Raw genomic sequence first — 17,443 nt, 5'->3', positions numbered from 1 at the left:
TAGTTTCTGAGTCTGACCCCCAATTCCAAAACCCTCCCACCCTCTCTCTTAGTACGTATGCACCAGTTGTATTGCTTGAGGTCACTCGGCCCTTGCTGTTTTCATGTTTAGCTGATCTAGCTATATCTGTTGTGATTTTATACTTAGCTTAGTATATACATTTCCCAATCTGACAAAATTGTTTGTGTATGAATGATTTATGATTATATACTGGGTCGAAACAGCATAGCTGATAATTGACCCAGGTAATTACAAACAAAAGAAAACATGTATGAAGTCTGTGCAAAGTTATTTGTGCTGACCATTTTGTAACTATGTACGAAAGATAGCAGCTAGCTACTCGGTCTTGTGTCTATGCCCCTGTTGACCTAGTTGTATTTATTTCTGTCTTAATAGTGGGACTTTCATCATCTGATATTCATTAGACTAGCTACCACTTAAAATGATTAATAAAAATAAATTCCTTGTAATGGCTATCTCAGTACTGGTTGCTATCCAGTGTGCTGCCGCGGCCACACGCGAGTCATAGTGACTACTCCTAGCTAGGTGTGTCATCAATAGCTACGTGCCAGTATGTACTGGTTTAATTGTACCTCGGATCATGCCTGTACCAGTGCTCGCCATAGTAACATGCAGTGGCTAAGTAGCTACATACCTGTCCAAAGAGGCCACGGTCAGTCCTCTCTTGCCAGGAAACTTGTACTGCAAGTGCAGACTAAGTCTTTTGTGCGTCCATCGTTCTTTTTCGATCTTCATGCTCATCCAATAAATACTTAACTTGTATACTAGACAACTGTAATTAGATTCAAACATAACCCATGGTAGATATAATGCAAATAGTACCTGATTAGTTTCTTTTACATATAACTATCCTTTAGTCCAGCTAATGTAGCTTCCTTTAGCTATACTGTCTGCAGTGTTGGGCAAGTTACTTTGTAAAAGTAACTAGTTACATATTACATATTACTTGCAACTGAACTATTTAGTTACAGTTACATATTACCCATAAAATAAAGCTAATAATATTACATATTATATTACTTTGTGTCCACAGCCTTAAGCTGTCACGTGTGAAACTACCACCTTACCGTATAGCTGGTAATTTTCGGATATTTTGAAGAGGCCCTTCTCTTCGAAAATAAATTCCCACGTCCGGTTGTTTTTCGAAAATAAATTCCCACAAGTGAAAGCAACCGTCCAACTTTCGGCGATTCGTTCGTGTATTCCTCGAGTTTTAGTTCAGTATTGCTGATGATAATGGGTAACTGTACCAATAACCAAAAAACAGGTGATCCAGAATGGGAATTGATGCCGGCCGTCTGCTCTAGAATCTATGGTGATATGAGCTAGCTATGATGGAGCGTGATCGTGCCAGTGAGTTCACTCCACCCGAGACTCCCTCAGTCTTCTCTCCAGTGCACAGGAATGGGGATTATTCCATCAGTAAATCAGTTTTTGGCAAACATTCACGCATTTTCATAATTTGTGACACGAATTTCCGTTTATTTGAAATCCATCCGGACTTCGAAATATGCACTCTTCAAAATTCAAATCTTTCGAAATTCAGATTTTGCTTCTTGTACGAAAATTTCTGTTTCGAAAATAACCCGCTATACGGTATTACGTGACATGATTGCGCTGTTGGACAATATGCAAATTTTGGTTATAAGTAAGAAGCTGGTGATTCGTGTGGTGAATAAGCTTCATTCAGTAGACCTCGTTACTTCACTGTGGCTAGGCATTACTCAGAGGATAACTAACGAGATTAGTAACTTCGTTACTTGTAGTAATAATATTACGTAATATTAGACTTGTTACAGTAACTATATTACTTAGGTAACGCATTACATTTGTAAGTAAAGTAGCTTGCGTTATATTACCTGTTTTTATAGCATATTTTGTTATATTACTTTGTTACCACAAAAGTAATAATATTACGTAACGCGTTACATAAGTAGCGCGTTACTCCCAACACTGACTGTCTCAAGTTCCATAGTTTTCTTTCCAGGTTACAAAGAAATTTTGCTGCTATTTTTCAAAATTCTGTATCATTTGCAATTGTACTGGCTTGATTTGTTCACCGTACTTCGGATTCTAACGTAATTGGAAGTATAGCGCTGTTATGAATCATTACAAGAGGATATAAGCGCCCACCTCCTGCGCTTATATGCTTCTGGCTGTTATCACGTGGGTTATCACATGGGTTATTACGTAATGTATTATTTTTTTACCGAGCATGCGCACGGGCATGCTATTCCCAATTGAAAAAAAAAATTAAATTACTGGTGGATAGCTATAAAGCCTGCATAAAGGCTGTTGTCAGATAACAACAAAGGTGATAGCAATGTCTATTGTAGTCGAAGTCTGGTTTTGGTTTCTAAAGTGGCTGCCTTCCATGGTATAAATAGAGAGGAGCTGTGAACAGAGTATCAGTCAAGTCTTCAAATCCTGTCTACGATGGCAATACGTTAGGAACACTCTGACAAGGTGACACTGGAGAGGGGAGACCAGCATGCAGATGTCGCTCTGCGTCAGATCACAGTCGAGAACCTTCGTCGCTTATTCCAGGTGCAAAACTAGCTAGCTACGTAGGTAGCAACTGCTTAGCAACTGCTTTAATAGTTATAGTTTTTTTGTTAGCTAGTTTTGTGTTGTTGAAGTTGCTATGAAATCTATTCTTTCACAGGTCGATCCTGCATCGGTCTATTTGAAAGACAGCGTCGATCAGACAATGTATTTCCCCCGTGATAACGGGACTTTCAATTTAATCGAAGAGCAAGTGCTGCCCTTTTCCACATTAGTGGTGGAAGGCAGGAATGTGGGGCATGGGAACTGACAGCTGCAGAACACAGGCACCTCGGCCCCTTCAGGATTGAATGTTGCTGCGGGTACCAGTCAATCCACCTCATACCACTATACTCCAGCCTCCACGCCTAGTCACAGTACTAATTTGTTTAGTACAAATAGGCCTTTGGCAAGGCGTGTATCTGCTCCTGCTTCATTTACTTTGAAGCTAGTACAGGCCAAGATGACAAGGAGGGGCAGGAAGGTGAAGTTCCAGGATATGGCACAGACTTTCATAGAATTGGTGGACTCGACAGCCAACCCTGATTTTATCAGGTCTATAGCCAGACAAATATGGACAGAAGATTTTCTGCTAGTGTCCCCGGATGGGTTAAAAGTTGACAATTGCCCTGGGACCCAAGGTATTATTTATTGTTCCATTCTTTCATCGTTAGCTATAATGAAATTTATGCCATTACAGGATTGCCTTTTTGGAGAGCTCCAAAGCGTAAGGTGTATGCTGTAAAGGAGGAAGATTTTCAGAGCCTGGCAAACACGGATAGCGACAGCGATGGTGATGAAAGGGACGTAGCTCCTCGAGCTCCAGCTAAAAGGATGAAACTCTTTCAAAATGAGTTCAAAACAAAAATGTCAGAAATGAAAAGAGATATAAAGCAGCTTATTGAGAATACTGTCCCCAGTCCTGTAAGGGATGAGTTGAGGGGTTTACTACGATGCTGTATTTGTCAGGCTGTACCCATACAGCCACCTGTTTTCATGTCGACTTGTTGCCATTCGATTATAGGATGCCAACCATGTGTCCAGCAATTGACATCTACTCAAGGAGCAAGCTGCCCTCTCTGCAGAGATAGAGATTTCGAAGCCATCAGATTGAATGGCATGGATGGACTTATATCGGCAGCCAGAAGGTACATTCCCATCGACAACCAGAGTAGTTCATCTGAAAACTAAACTCTATATGCTGTTGTTATTTATCTGTTAGTTATCTATCATTTATCATCTATCATTGTCATTATATTTATCATTATCACTGTATCATCATTTCATGCCATTATCCTATCTTGTAATCAAACATCTATATTGTCATTGTATCTATCATTATCACTGTATACCACAGTATTTATCTCTTTGTCTATAGTTGTATATGTATACTTAAAGAAATAACAAAAATATTATAACTTTATCAATATCTATAATAGTTAATTTGATAGAGTGCACATCTTGATGTGAGCATAGCGTCTTTGAGTGATCCCTTGCATGTCTGATGATACAAAACTTCATTAGGGCTTATCAACCATGCAGTGTTCTCACCTAAACCTGAAAAACACCCAACTAGAATCAATCTTTGTTGTGATAATAGTAAGTAGAACCAAAAGGAAATTTCGTTGCACCAAAAAGAAATAATACTGACTGATTAGTGTATGTTTAAACTTTAATAAAACGTTACATGATAAGTATACCTTTACGAGTTTAATCAAAATGTGAAATAAATCATGTGCATGAATTGTACTATACATAATAATAACTAGTCAAAAGGTTGAATGTACCTAATCGAATGGTACTACCGAGTCACTTAAATTTGTCAAGGCAGCACATGTGGTGATGACATCATCAATGGTGCAGGAGTCTGAACTCTTCAGTAAAGATATTGGAAGTTGATATTTTGTATCTCTGCCTTGACAACCCTATTACTTGTTCTACATGAATGCACACATGTGATATTTAACGAGACCAGTCTATTTCACATCTGCTAAGATATTTCTTCCCACTTGTTAACGGTGGTGTTTTTACCTCAGCACAAAGAAACCCAACACTATCTTGGATAGCAAATCCCCTGTCTGCAAGAACAAGATCTCCTGGCATCAAATCATCCAGTGTGCCACAATGTTCAGTAATGTATTTATCCAACACTCTTCCTCCCCATGCTTTTGAAACATATGATATTGTCCTGGCATCTACAGCAGAAGCTAACTTAAGACCGATACTATAAGCTCAACATACAAGATTAGAGAGTAAATTTGTCAACAATAGTGGACAATAATACATATTTTGTTAAAATGACAGTAAGCATGGTTGTACATGTCAATTTTTATTGAACTGTACTTAAAGTGTTGTATCTGTATCCCTTTCCATTGTGATGGTCCTTAACACATTGTTTGACTAGTGTGCTGCATGCTCTCAGTGGAAAAAAAATAGCAGAGTCTAACTTGCCCCAGCTTTGTGCTTGTATTGGCTGAACAAACTCTCGACTGCTGACCCTGAGAGATGCAAGGGTGACATAGGATATGTCTCTCTGAACTACTGGCACAGAGCGCCAAAGCTGTAGACATCAATCCGGAGGAGATCCCATGCTAAATAAATAAAATTGTTAATAATTTAAATAGGTTAAACATTAATTTTTTAATTTACAATACCATCCAAAGAGCATACAACATAACACAAAAATGCCTCTGCAGAAGCTTCATAATACCAGATCAAAGAATGACATAGGGAAGTTTGAAATTCTTATATAACTCTGACACAATTGCATAAGTTCTATTACAAACATTCTTAAAAGAAACAATACTGTTATGCTGTGGTGCGGCTAAACTATCAATACAAACGCTACATATAATGTCACATGATGTGTTGTGTTAATAGTAAATGTACAGGGAGAGAGATGCTCAATAGTTGTGCAACAGGTTTTCTATCAAGTCGAACTACAAATTTTGTCCTGGGATTGATCCACATCATTACAGGTCATACTATTTAAAGCCAATACGGTTCAACTCTGACTGTTAGACAGACACTAGAGCCTTTTGACCGTATCGACTCGATCAATTGTCGACTGTGGTTCCAACCGGCCAGCAATGCTACTAGAGCAGAGAAGAGTGCCCAGGAAGTGCAGTGCTCTGCACGTAAACGATTAGTGTCTGACCTGAATTGTCAGAGACGTCGAACACTAAAGGAGAGCCCCAGCCGTACAGTGAAAAGGCAGTCATCATCTTCACGAGCAAGGCTGAAATACATGTCTCCTGCCAGCCAACAGAACAGAAGGTCTAATGCACAGGCTGCAAGATCTAATATGATGAGGAAATTGAAGAGGTGCAGTGAAGCAGATGTTACTCTAACTGATGATCAACATGAGGAGATGTGTTCCATTGTTTGTGAGATTAGTGATGAGGAACTAGAGAAGGTATTTTTAGAAGGAAGTGAACATGGTGTGGGCGAGTTGATGAAAGAAGTATGGTACACTGACAGCAAACGTCAACAGCAGCAGTATTTACATGACCAATTTAGTAATGGTGAGTTTGATCTTTCAATGATTTGTACACTTTGCTTACAACATGTTTTGTTTCTGCAGTTTCTGGAGCACGGGGCAACAGGTGGAGCATGATAACTATCAGAATTGGTAAACCATATTTTGAAAATACAGAAGTCATATTCCATTTTTTGCAGCTTTAGCCGTGTATACTAGAAGCCCTGCTGCTTATGAAGCTCTCAAGAGTTTTGGGATCATTCAGTTGCCGTCAAAGTCCACTCTACAGTCTTATACAGGAGCTTTTATGCATGATCCAGGAGCAAGGAAACAGTGTATAGCCAGCCAAGTAGCATGTTATGTGCTTTTTAAAGAGCAATGTAGAGAATCTGGCAAGCAAGAACCTAAATCAGATGGGGTGCTAATATTTGACGAAGTGAAGGTCGCATGCCAGCTGATGTGGAATTCACGTATTCATCAGTTGATGGGCCTTGCAATGACTCACAAAGAATTACCTTCGCTAAATGATATTTACCGATTGTTGAAAGAGCCTGAGAGCGTCCAGCAAACTTCTTATTACTACAGTTTCTCTGGCGTGACCTGACAAGTGAATTTGACATTGTTGGGCCTTACTTCACAGCTTCCACCACCATGGACTGCAAATTCATCACAGCATGTGTCATGGACACCATCAAACTGTTTCGGTTTCATGGACTCAAAACAAGTCTGTTAGTTTGTGATGGTGCATCCTCCAATATTTCTGCCATTAAAAAAAAAGTCACGGACATACTGGAGCATATTCATTTAGAGAAGACCAAAACGATATCTTTCAAGTTGAACCATGGATGGTGAATCCATTTAATCCCCCTCACAAAATTTTGGGCTTATTTGTCCATCTCATCAGGTATGTGTGCCATTGTAGGTGTGCTATGACAACCTGTATTTTTGCTCTCTGTGTGTATGTTGTGCATGCATGTATGCTTCTTTATTTAACTTTAATTTTTTTAGCTAAAAAACATTATTAGTGGACTGTTTTCTTCAAAAACTAATGGCACTAAGCATTTCAATGCAGTGGAAAATGTAAGTTTGGCTGGGAAACAATAGACGATCTTTACAAAAGAGAACTGGGCCGAGTGGAGAACAGCTGTGCAAGGATGGTACCTCGGTTGAAAGAGACTCATTGTTTGTGGGACGCTTGGACCAAATTGAATGTATTGCCAGAAACAAGCTCGAACAAGCGTACACATTCCTTATAAGCGCCCATTAACTATAAAAATATTTCTTCCAAGTACTACACATTCAAGGCTAAATTTCTCATTCATACCAACTTAAAAGTATATGAAAATCGCTGCATGGCTCTACTACACATAGTTCTATTTCATAAAGAGAGCTGTCAAAAGGAATGTTGTGATGGGTAACCAGGTGGGACTTCAGCTGTCTACACCTTCAACAGTACAATCTCCTGTGTGTTACTAGTCCTGCCCCAGAGGACTTGCCTTAGTCTGGTACATCGCAGACCCTATCAGCAGGGCGCTTATCGATTGGAGATTATAAGCGCCCGCTTCCGCAGACCCTATCAGCAGGGCGCTTATAATCTCCAATCGATAAGCGCCCTGCTGATAGGGTCTGCAATGTACCAGACTAGACTTGCCTATGGTGCATAGGCATTCCAATGCTGGTTCGCTCGAGGGAGTGTCACTTCAATAGACTCTGTACTACGATCTGCGACTGCAGCCAAAGCCGGTCAAGATTGATTTCGATTTTGACCATTGACGCAAATTTGCCTTAACTTTTGACTTTATTCCATAAATTTATACTACATTTTTGTTCGCTACTACTCACCAAGCTTTTACTGTGCTGAGTAAACAGGTTGACCTTTGTTTTTGTAAAATCGGCCTTGTCCTTTGACCTGTCGCTTTGACCTCAGTCAGAGGTCGTAGTACAGTGGCTATTGACTGTCGTAGGCTTTGTTAAGTGTGTTGTGTAGCGTAGTATCACATAGTTATATGCCATAATACATAGCATTCAGTTTATGCTCAGTGGCTATACAGTAAATTGACCAGCTTGCCACGGTACTTTTCATCATCAGAATTTTGATTGTAGGGGTGGCCTGATTCCAGGTTTGATGTACCCCACTGCAACTTTAATGCAACCAGGAGGAATTGGTCTCAAGTGCATGCTGTTGTCCTTTTTTTAATTCCTTAATGCATTTTTTTCAATGGTAACTCAATTGGTTATTCAAGTGTAGGCTAAGATACACTTAAATTTTATGAAATGCAATCATGTTATCCAATTGTTGATGCTGTTGGTTGTTTAAAAGATGGAAGTGGAGAAGAGTGGCTAGTGTTTATACACGCATCACTTTCAGAATATGGAGACCGTATATAAGTCTGATCAGCTTGTTTTCTGACTCCCATTATGTACAATCAAACTGGCTTTTTACTAGAGATTATTTGGCTTTGATGCTGACTTCAAAAACACACTATTAGTGTAGGAAAACCCCAATCTCAAATTCCGAATCTTGGCAATAAACATCTAAAAGCATTTGAAATAATTATGGTATATTATCAACTGAATGAAAGTTTTTTTTTTCAAAACAGTGACCATGAGAAGTTTTCCAGACCCCTTCAGTTCTACTAATATAACTACTAATATAACTGTTTTGGCTTTACTTTGCTTGAAAATATTTCGTTGTCTTTGAACTGTCATTATTACATGTACAGTACATAAAAAATAAGGAGAAATTTCTTCAAAGGTGTGAATATAGACCAAACCCTTGTATCCGTTTGCCAACTTTTGCTGTCTGCTGGTTTGAAAGTTAATTCCAACATGTCGAAGAGGGCCAGAAGTGTTAAATTTCATCTCTATGACATGTTGGAAAGGATCATTTTACTGTCTCAACCTTTGTTTTACGGTCAACTGCTAACATGTGGTAATCCATTTCAAATATTAGCGACCACCTTAATGAATAGAACCTTAGGATAAAAACAGTATCCTGGTAATCAAGATGTGTTGCTTTTCCGTACAGAGGCTACTGGGACTGTCATAGGTTACTTCCAATTTTCCGGGGTTTACATTACTGTATGGCAATAAGCCTGCATGGCATGTGCAAGTACAATTTTGTGAGCTTAAGCACATGTATCTATTATGTGAGATATTGATCTGTATCTAGAGTGAACAAATGGCTTACACATAAATTGTGATATACACTGTTAAAACTGGGTAGTTATATTAGCACACATGTTGATTTAACAACCTCCTTGAAATGTAATTGTTACTATACAAGTGCTAAAATCACTAAACAGTGGTTAGTTTACACTCATTCAACTGTGACTCTCACATTCAGGCAGTGACATGTGCATGATTCGGTACCGCTGTTGCATAGCTACTTCACAACAGAGTGGAAGGAAGTATACAATACCAACAATAAATGCTTCATGGCAGTTGAACAATAATACCAAAAAGAACAACATCTCAAGATGATCTCTTTTAAAATATGATTTAAATTTCACAGTTGCTTGTCAACTTATATACTTATCATTTACATATATTTGCAATTAAACTGATGACATGCACACAGTATGTACCATTACAGTATCATAAATGTATTTATGTTCGACAACGGAGAGGTACAGTATAGTGGTGGCTCCAGGTGTATACGTACTCTCTATAGGTAGGTAGGGGCAGGGTCCACTCCACACCACTGTACATATTATACAATAGTAGTAATATATACACAATATTTAACATTAGTCATTAGGAGGAGTGGACTCCCTGAGTCAGGACAGATCTGCCACTTGCTCTCAGCCAGCTGACAGTGGGAAGTGTTGCATCCTATGTGGTGAAAGAGGTAATGTTAAACAAATGACTATGTCTAGAAACTGGGGGAGTGCTGAAAAGTATTTTGTGCACACACACCTTGGCGAATGGCCACTGGATGACAGCTATGCTTGTAAGAAACATTTAGTAGAAGCCAGGCGACACCATAATGACACCACATTTACACCAAAATGGAAAAATGACAATTCTCCTAAAGGCTGTATACACCCACAGTGTTGCAACAGATTTCATGAAAAACTTATGAAGCCTGCTTTTGCTACAATTACTGCCTTGGAGACACACCTTGGAGTGCAGGTATCTGATGACATCCCATTTCTGTTGTGTCCGCCTTGCTATAGCAAGGTATACAATCACTTTAACTCCCCGAGTAGATGTTCGTCTTGTGGAGCTACATCAAAACTTGGACAAAAATTCATTCGCCACAGTCCCAATCCTACACTGATATCACAGTACCTCACAGAAGCAACTGGCATTGAGATAGTCATAGGACCAAGTGACAGAATATGCACAAGCTGTTACAACACACATAGCAGCATAATCAAGTCCACAGAGTGCCAACTAAATGGTTCAGATGAGAAGCTAGAAAATGACATTGAAACATGGGAGGTCACCATTAGAAGGCATAATGATGATGAACTAACAAATGCAATTCTTACTTCAGTAATATTTGTTGCCCAGTCTTTACTGTCACAAAAGGCCGTACTCCTTCCATGGGTATGCCAAGTATTTCTTGAAGCCTATGGAGTCCAGTGTAGCGAAGAGGTGAAGTCAGTCTACCTAGAGGAGGGTGACAGGAAAATTCAATTTTCATCTCGATGGCTACTAGATCACCTTATTGTTATGATGCACAAGTGTGTGCACATGAGATTCGGTACAGTCTTGTATTGAAGGGGTGTCGATCTCTTGGTTGCCTTGTCTTGGGCTCTCAGTTCATCACAGCTTGTGCCATCGTTTGAACCTAGTAAACAAGAAGATCACAAATCACAAGGCAAACATCCTAACACAGAGACCACGCTGAGGGAAGCTAGTGCCATAATAAATGATTTGATACATGAAGAAATCAAAAAATTATCACCATCACTTTTAATCAGTATTGATGATAGTCTCAACAATGTGAACCCATTACTACTATATTTCTTAACATCTATCACTGACACTATCCGAGAATGAGAAACTTCTAGCATTACCTCACATACAAAGAAAATTCGATTGTTTTTTATCTTGTGTCAACTAATGTTTTGTACCAATCCAAAGAAACCACCACCAATCTACGATATAGTAGCAGATACCATAGAAGTTTGTGGGGGATCTCGGAAACTAATGAGAATTTTAAATAGATTGGGATGTTCCAGCTCCCCAGACACTCATGACAGATTTGTGACTTACCATGCTACAAGTCAACGTCAGACAGCAATCTGGGATGACATATCAAGTACATGCTTTACCATAGCCTCTATTGATAACTTTGACATGCTGCAGAGTTACTCTGATGTTTACTGTGGTGACCAACAGCGGAGTTACCATGGGACAACTCTGCAGCTACCACGATAGATACTGGCGTTATACGGTATACATTATAAAAGAAATGTAGCTATGTGGTGATGCCTTTTCTCCTAGTAGGCGAGTGGTACATAGCAGTTTTACAACATGCACTTGCCTTCAAGCCTGACAGCCCTGGCCTCAGGCTCGTTCGTGCAATTTATATCAGCCAGAGCACTCGTCCCGTTGTATATATAATGTTACTTGAGAAGGTTATAAATTGCTGGTACGTATATACGTGGCTATCTATTCACAAGTAAAATTTTTTACAGTGAAACATCAGTTACCCCTTGAAAACACCTCACCAGTGTACCTACAGTATAATGAGGATTCTCCTCAGTGGTGTCACCATTGTGAATCCTTCTATCTATACAAGCTTCCATACTGCAAAAGTACTGTATCGTACAATATTCTATTGTATTTCATCGTTTTTAGGATCTACCACTTTTTGCTATGAACAGCCATCCAATGCACTATGGCTAAGCAAGGAGATGCTCAGACAATTGTTTTCCATGTGTGATCCACTCAGATCAATACTGAACTGTTTGAAAATTATCTTGTGATGTTGCCTATAGAGCGTTTGCATATCCATGGTAACGTAATCGACGCCATGTTATTGTACCAAGCTGGAAATGGAATCACCTCTTATTCGGCTAGATACTAACTGAATAAGTGAGAAACTTACGTTGAAGTCACAGGAAATACATTTGAAAATGATACCAGGCGTAGGAAATCCGTACTCTATTCCAAAAGGGTAGTTTCGTGGGGAAGAGAAATCCGCAGTGATGAATTAGCCCAAGCCATTGGCTGTTCAAGGCTCCAAACTAACTATAATGACGTGCAATCTATAGTATAGGTCTCTACCCATCCACACAGAACCATACAGCCGCATGCAGCTATCCCAGCGTTAGCCAGAGCTCCATCAATGTCCAATATTGGGCGTACTTCCGGTTCACCACAGAAATTTCGAAAAGGTAACCAGCAAAAGCAGAGCGCTCAAATCTGTTAATTTTGATTCAGAAAGGCTAATAAACTAAAGTTCTCTGTCATAAATGTAGTGGTGTGCTTTTACTGGCTCTATTTTCAAAGTCGAGGGGCGAGCCGTACCACCAATCTGGGACATTGATGGACTTCTGGGTAATGCTGGGATTACTGGATGCGGCTGTATGGTTCTGTGTGGATGGGTAGAGACCTATACTATAGATTGCACGTCATTATAGTTAGTTTGGAGCCCTGAACAGCCCATGGCTTGGGCTAATTCATCACTACGCATTTCTCTTCCCCACGAAACTACCCTTTTGGAATAGAGTACGGATTTCCTATGCCTGGTATCATTTTCGAATGTCTTTCCTGTCACTTCAACATAAGTTTCCCACTTGTTTAGTTAGTTTCTAGCCGAATAAGAGGTGATTCCATTTCCAGCTTGGTACAATAACATGGCGTCGATTACGTTACCATGGATATGCAAAACGCTCTATCTTTGTTGTCGCCACGGCTGGGAAAGATCGCGTCAAAGTTACTTGAAGCAATCTTGAGCCCTCGTCAGACCTTAAATCCTCATTCCGTTTGCGATTCCGTTTACTCGGTGGAGTATACATTTTGCAAACAAACATGTGTCAGTGACACGGAGCGCATTATTAAGAAGAGAACTCAAAATAAAGTGTGACGTGTGCATGTGGTTAATAAATTTCGTGGATCTGTCGTATGGGTTTCGTTATGTACAGACATCCTACACATCACGTGACCTTAATATAAGCGCTCTCTGGTGCTCAATCCATCCCCTAGTGTGGCTTAAACCTAAATCACTAAACATGTGGAGCGGCATGTGATCAAGCCACGCTGGTTTTCGCGGGTTTTTTGACTTGCTGGTGTTCAATGAGTGGTAACGAAAGTGAAAACCATCCTGCTGTTGCGAACAAAGGAGAGCAAGTAAGATGAACTCCGCTGTGTATCGTTTTTTTGTGCAATTTAATTTCTTATTGAAGAATGGTAGTATTAACAGTGTCAGTTTGTCTATTTAAAAGTTAGCTCAGACTACAAGGGTCCTGCTGTGACTGAATGGTTAAAGTTAGTTACAACAAGAAACAACAACGTGTAATTGCTATTCTAGTACCGTAACAACATCAAAATGATGGCATAGATAGTCAGCCATAGAGGTCACCAGTTGCACAATGAATAATGACGTGGAATTTTTGTGATAGTGTATGAATGACTGCTGACTGAAATATTTTGGGAGAATTTACTGATCACACATCTTTATGTGTGTAAATCTGGGTTGTGCAGTTCTTTGTCCCCCCCCCCCGAGTTGCATCAGCCATGTAGCTGATTTTCACAGTATAATCTAAATCCACAATGTACTATGATATTATATGAATAACTGCTGTAATGTTAGGTATTGCGTGTTAATAGCTGGAAAGACACTGCTGCACTGTTGATGGGTGTGAAAAGTCTTATACTCGCAAAGACAACTTAAAAAGTCACTTGAGAAAAAAAGATCACTGTACAGTGGATGTGAAGCAAGGGAGATTTGTCTGCGAGTTCCCCAAATGCTGCATGACATTTTACCATGCACGAAAGTTAGCTGACCACTACTCAACAGAACATGATCTGTCAGTAGGTATGGATTATTGATACATATAACCAATACAATAATATTATTATTATACCATTACATGCATATAGTTACTAATCACAAAGAGTTTCCCAATTGGGTTGCATTTGAGAAATGGAAGGAAGAGGAAGAGACTACCACTTTTACTTCTTTTGTTCAGCCAAAAGGAAAGACCACTGGTTGTGAGAATGGTACGTATTATCTAGTATCATTTACAGTGCACATGCACAGTAATATAATGAGGTGATGAATGTGAAAAATAAAATCCTTACTTTTGGAGTTGTATATACACATATTCAGATCTACATAGAGCAGCAATTGTCCCTAGGCCTGTTACAAGAGTGTTTAGTTAAGTACACTGTGATTATGGTATATCCTCTGTTTAATATTACCTACTTAATTGTGTTATACTTATAGCTCTAGAACAGCTACGTGTAGTTCTCTATACATGTTGCAGAGACGGGATGGCTAGAGAGAACGAGCAGCCTAGAAAAAACAAACAAATGTCGTAAAAAACTTTAACTAGAAAACTGGATGAAGGTGGATTCTGTATAGCCCGCATGACTGCCACTGAACATCTGGAAACTGGAATAGTTACAGTTGAATTCCTATCTTCCCACAGTTGCCATAAACCTTCCATTGAAGAGTGCAAGTATCTTCCATTGCCTCCATCACTCCGTCAGAAAGTGTTAGAAAAGTGTGCTGCAGGGATAGCCATTGAGAAAATAATGTATGGTGAGATAACTATACTTATGGTTGTGCAACGATCAATTGTCACAAAATTGTTATCATGACAATTACATCCATTACATGATAGTAGGATAATTATAATACTACTACTACCCTAAAAGAGGTCAACCTCAAATGATATAATTAAGTAGGTGCAGCTCTAGGTAATTCATTGCAATGACATTGACCTAGTTGTTTCCAATCACAATGTAATTGTATATATTACTGTGTTGGCAATTATTGTGAGGTACATTACTGTGATAAAGTATCATTGTAGATTGTAGCCCCAATTATTATTGTATTTAGACATTAGAGCTGAGCTAGGTGGACGAACTAGAAGAGACCAGTACAAAGGCAAAGTTAGTCGAAGGCATTTTATTACACGCCAGGATCTACGCAATATCACAAGGAGGATACAAGATTTTGTTAGACACCGTCATTCAGAAGATGCTACTTCAGTAGACAGAATTGCTCGAGAACTATCACAAGAAGATCCCTCTCCTGTGCTGTTTTACAAGCCACAAAATTCTAAGAATATTGAGTACCCATGTCTGCTAGAAGAGTCCTTTTTGTTCATTTTAATGACGGAGTTCCAAGCTCAACTTTTTGAAGAATTTGGTAATAAGCTGGTGTGTATTGATTCTACACATAAAACTAATGAATACAAATTCAAGTTAATCACACTGCTAATTGTTGATGAGTACCATAAAGGTTAATAAATAAGTACCCAACTGTATACTATGATTTTTGGCTATATCACACACAGGCTATACAGTACTGTGGGCAATTTCAGATAAAGAAGATGAACCTGTCATGCAAGTTATTTTCAGTTCTATTAAGAAAAAAATAGAGGTGTCCAAATGGAGGAATAAATGTTCTGATGACAGATGACTGTAAGGATACAAATCACATACATATCATATGTATACACCAATAATGTGTGTATCTCACATAGCATTGTCTGGATCAAATGCTTGTAGCCAAGTATATCCAAGTGTGATCCATTTACTCTGTCGATGGCATGTGGACAAGTAAGTAAACAGACTAAGTTACACAGCTTACAGCATAGATTGTATTACTTCATTGTAGGGCATGGAGGTTCACACACAAGTAGTCACAACTCCATAATTCAAATTCCATAATTCAAATTGCCATTCTATATTGTGATTAAAGCGCAATATATATTGTTTTGACCTACCCGTGTGTGTGTGTGTTTGTTTGTTTAGAGCTTTTTGGTCGAAGTCATTAAACTATGTGTGAAAATATCACGTGTACAGCAAGGGGTGGCACTCAGACCTATCCTGTACTCCGATCTGTGTCCTCAGTCAAGGTCAAAAGTCAAGCTGGAAATTTGGTGTTGGTCAAAGGACAAGTGCAATAATAAAGTGTATACCACGATCAATACGTTTAGTTTTAGGATAACAACATGAACATAATTTTACAAAAATTTACTAGAATTTAGTCAAGAGTCAAGTGCATTTTTAGTAAAAGTCAAAGGTCAAGGCTTATTTTCCACTTTGACCGAGGACAAAGATTGGAGTACAGGATATATCATTTGCTGCCGTAACTCCCATCCATACATTAACACCGGAGGATGATAAAGGGGCACACCTTGACAATATAAAGTCAATAACCGAAGAATCAACAAAAAAACCTATGAAACCATGCAGCTCATGAAAATAACACACAAACTTCGACGAAATGAAATTAATAAATCTGACAACAGCACCAAAGAACTTAAAGAGAAACACCCGTATTTCAAGAAGGAATCATGTGTAAGCCATCCATAATGTGTCCGTGTTGATTGTTGCATAAATCATAATGACAACCAGATAGATAAGTAGGTTATAAGTCTTTGGTGTGAGAGTACTAGGGACCCGTCGATTTCGCCAGCAAAATTTTTGGCATAATGGGTGGGTAAAAGCAATGAGCAAAATGCTGGAATAATAGGTGCAATTTTTGTGAAGTGGACATAAAAATTGCACAAAAGATCGAGATACTCTAATAGAACAGTCAGACGCGCTAAAATATCGACAATGCATAGCTAATTGTTACTGGAACAACAAGTGACAATCGAGATACCCTAATAAAACAGTCACACATGTTAAGCAATATTAGCTAGCTTCTTGCTTTACATGTTAGAAGTAATTGCTGATCGAGATACTCTAATAGAACTGTCACTTTAAGGCAAAACTGTAGCTTTGCAATTGGAAATATTCAATTAACAAAGATCAGTACTGAGCAAAATTTATAACTCTTGAGCAAAATATGGAGCATAATAGGTGAAAAATAAAAGAATTGCTGGAAAGAAAAATAGGTGGGAAAAAAAGCAAAATAGACTGGTCCCTAGAGAGTACCTACAGTACATTTCTAGGAGAAAGAGCATTAAATTGTAATTATACAGGATTTTATAATAGCAGGAGAGGGAGAGTATCAAAACATTCAGTATATTCTTTACAAATGCACTGCCACAAATTCATCTTTGATGAAATCCACTCTATAGTGCAATAGAAGAGGCATTAATTGATGGATCTACTGGTAAGAGAGACCTGTTGATATAGGTGTTGAATAATGTAGTTCAGCCTCTATTCCACACAACATTATGTAATCTTGGTTTTACTGTACTACAGGTGGTGTACATGTGTTTGATAAATGTATCCCAGTTTGATACTCTCTCGATC

At 38.8% G+C, this 17,443-nt stretch overlaps 1 long non-coding RNA gene across 2 annotated transcripts; it reads right to left on the bottom strand.

The window, feature by feature from the left end:
• Positions 1–9,750: 9,750 nt before the first annotated feature.
• On the bottom strand, positions 9,751–10,634 carry LOC136245748 (uncharacterized). 2 transcript variants are annotated; one of them, XR_010696109.1, is made up of 3 exons: positions 10,540–10,634; positions 10,166–10,462; positions 9,751–9,877 (listed from the first exon to the last, which is right to left on the bottom strand). It is a non-coding gene; the product is annotated as an uncharacterized lncRNA (long non-coding RNA). The 2 variants fall into 2 exon arrangements; XR_010696110.1 differs by having other exon boundaries at positions 10,525–10,601.
• Positions 10,635–17,443: the final 6,809 nt, after the last annotated feature.

Source organism: Dysidea avara, chromosome 15 (genome assembly GCF_963678975.1).
Source record: "Dysidea avara chromosome 15, odDysAvar1.4, whole genome shotgun sequence".
In the NCBI taxonomy this organism is placed as follows: Eukaryota; Metazoa; Porifera; class Demospongiae; order Dictyoceratida; family Dysideidae; genus Dysidea; species Dysidea avara.
The sequence above is the reverse complement of the archived record's forward strand: the minus strand, read 5'-3'. Positions and strand labels throughout refer to the sequence as shown.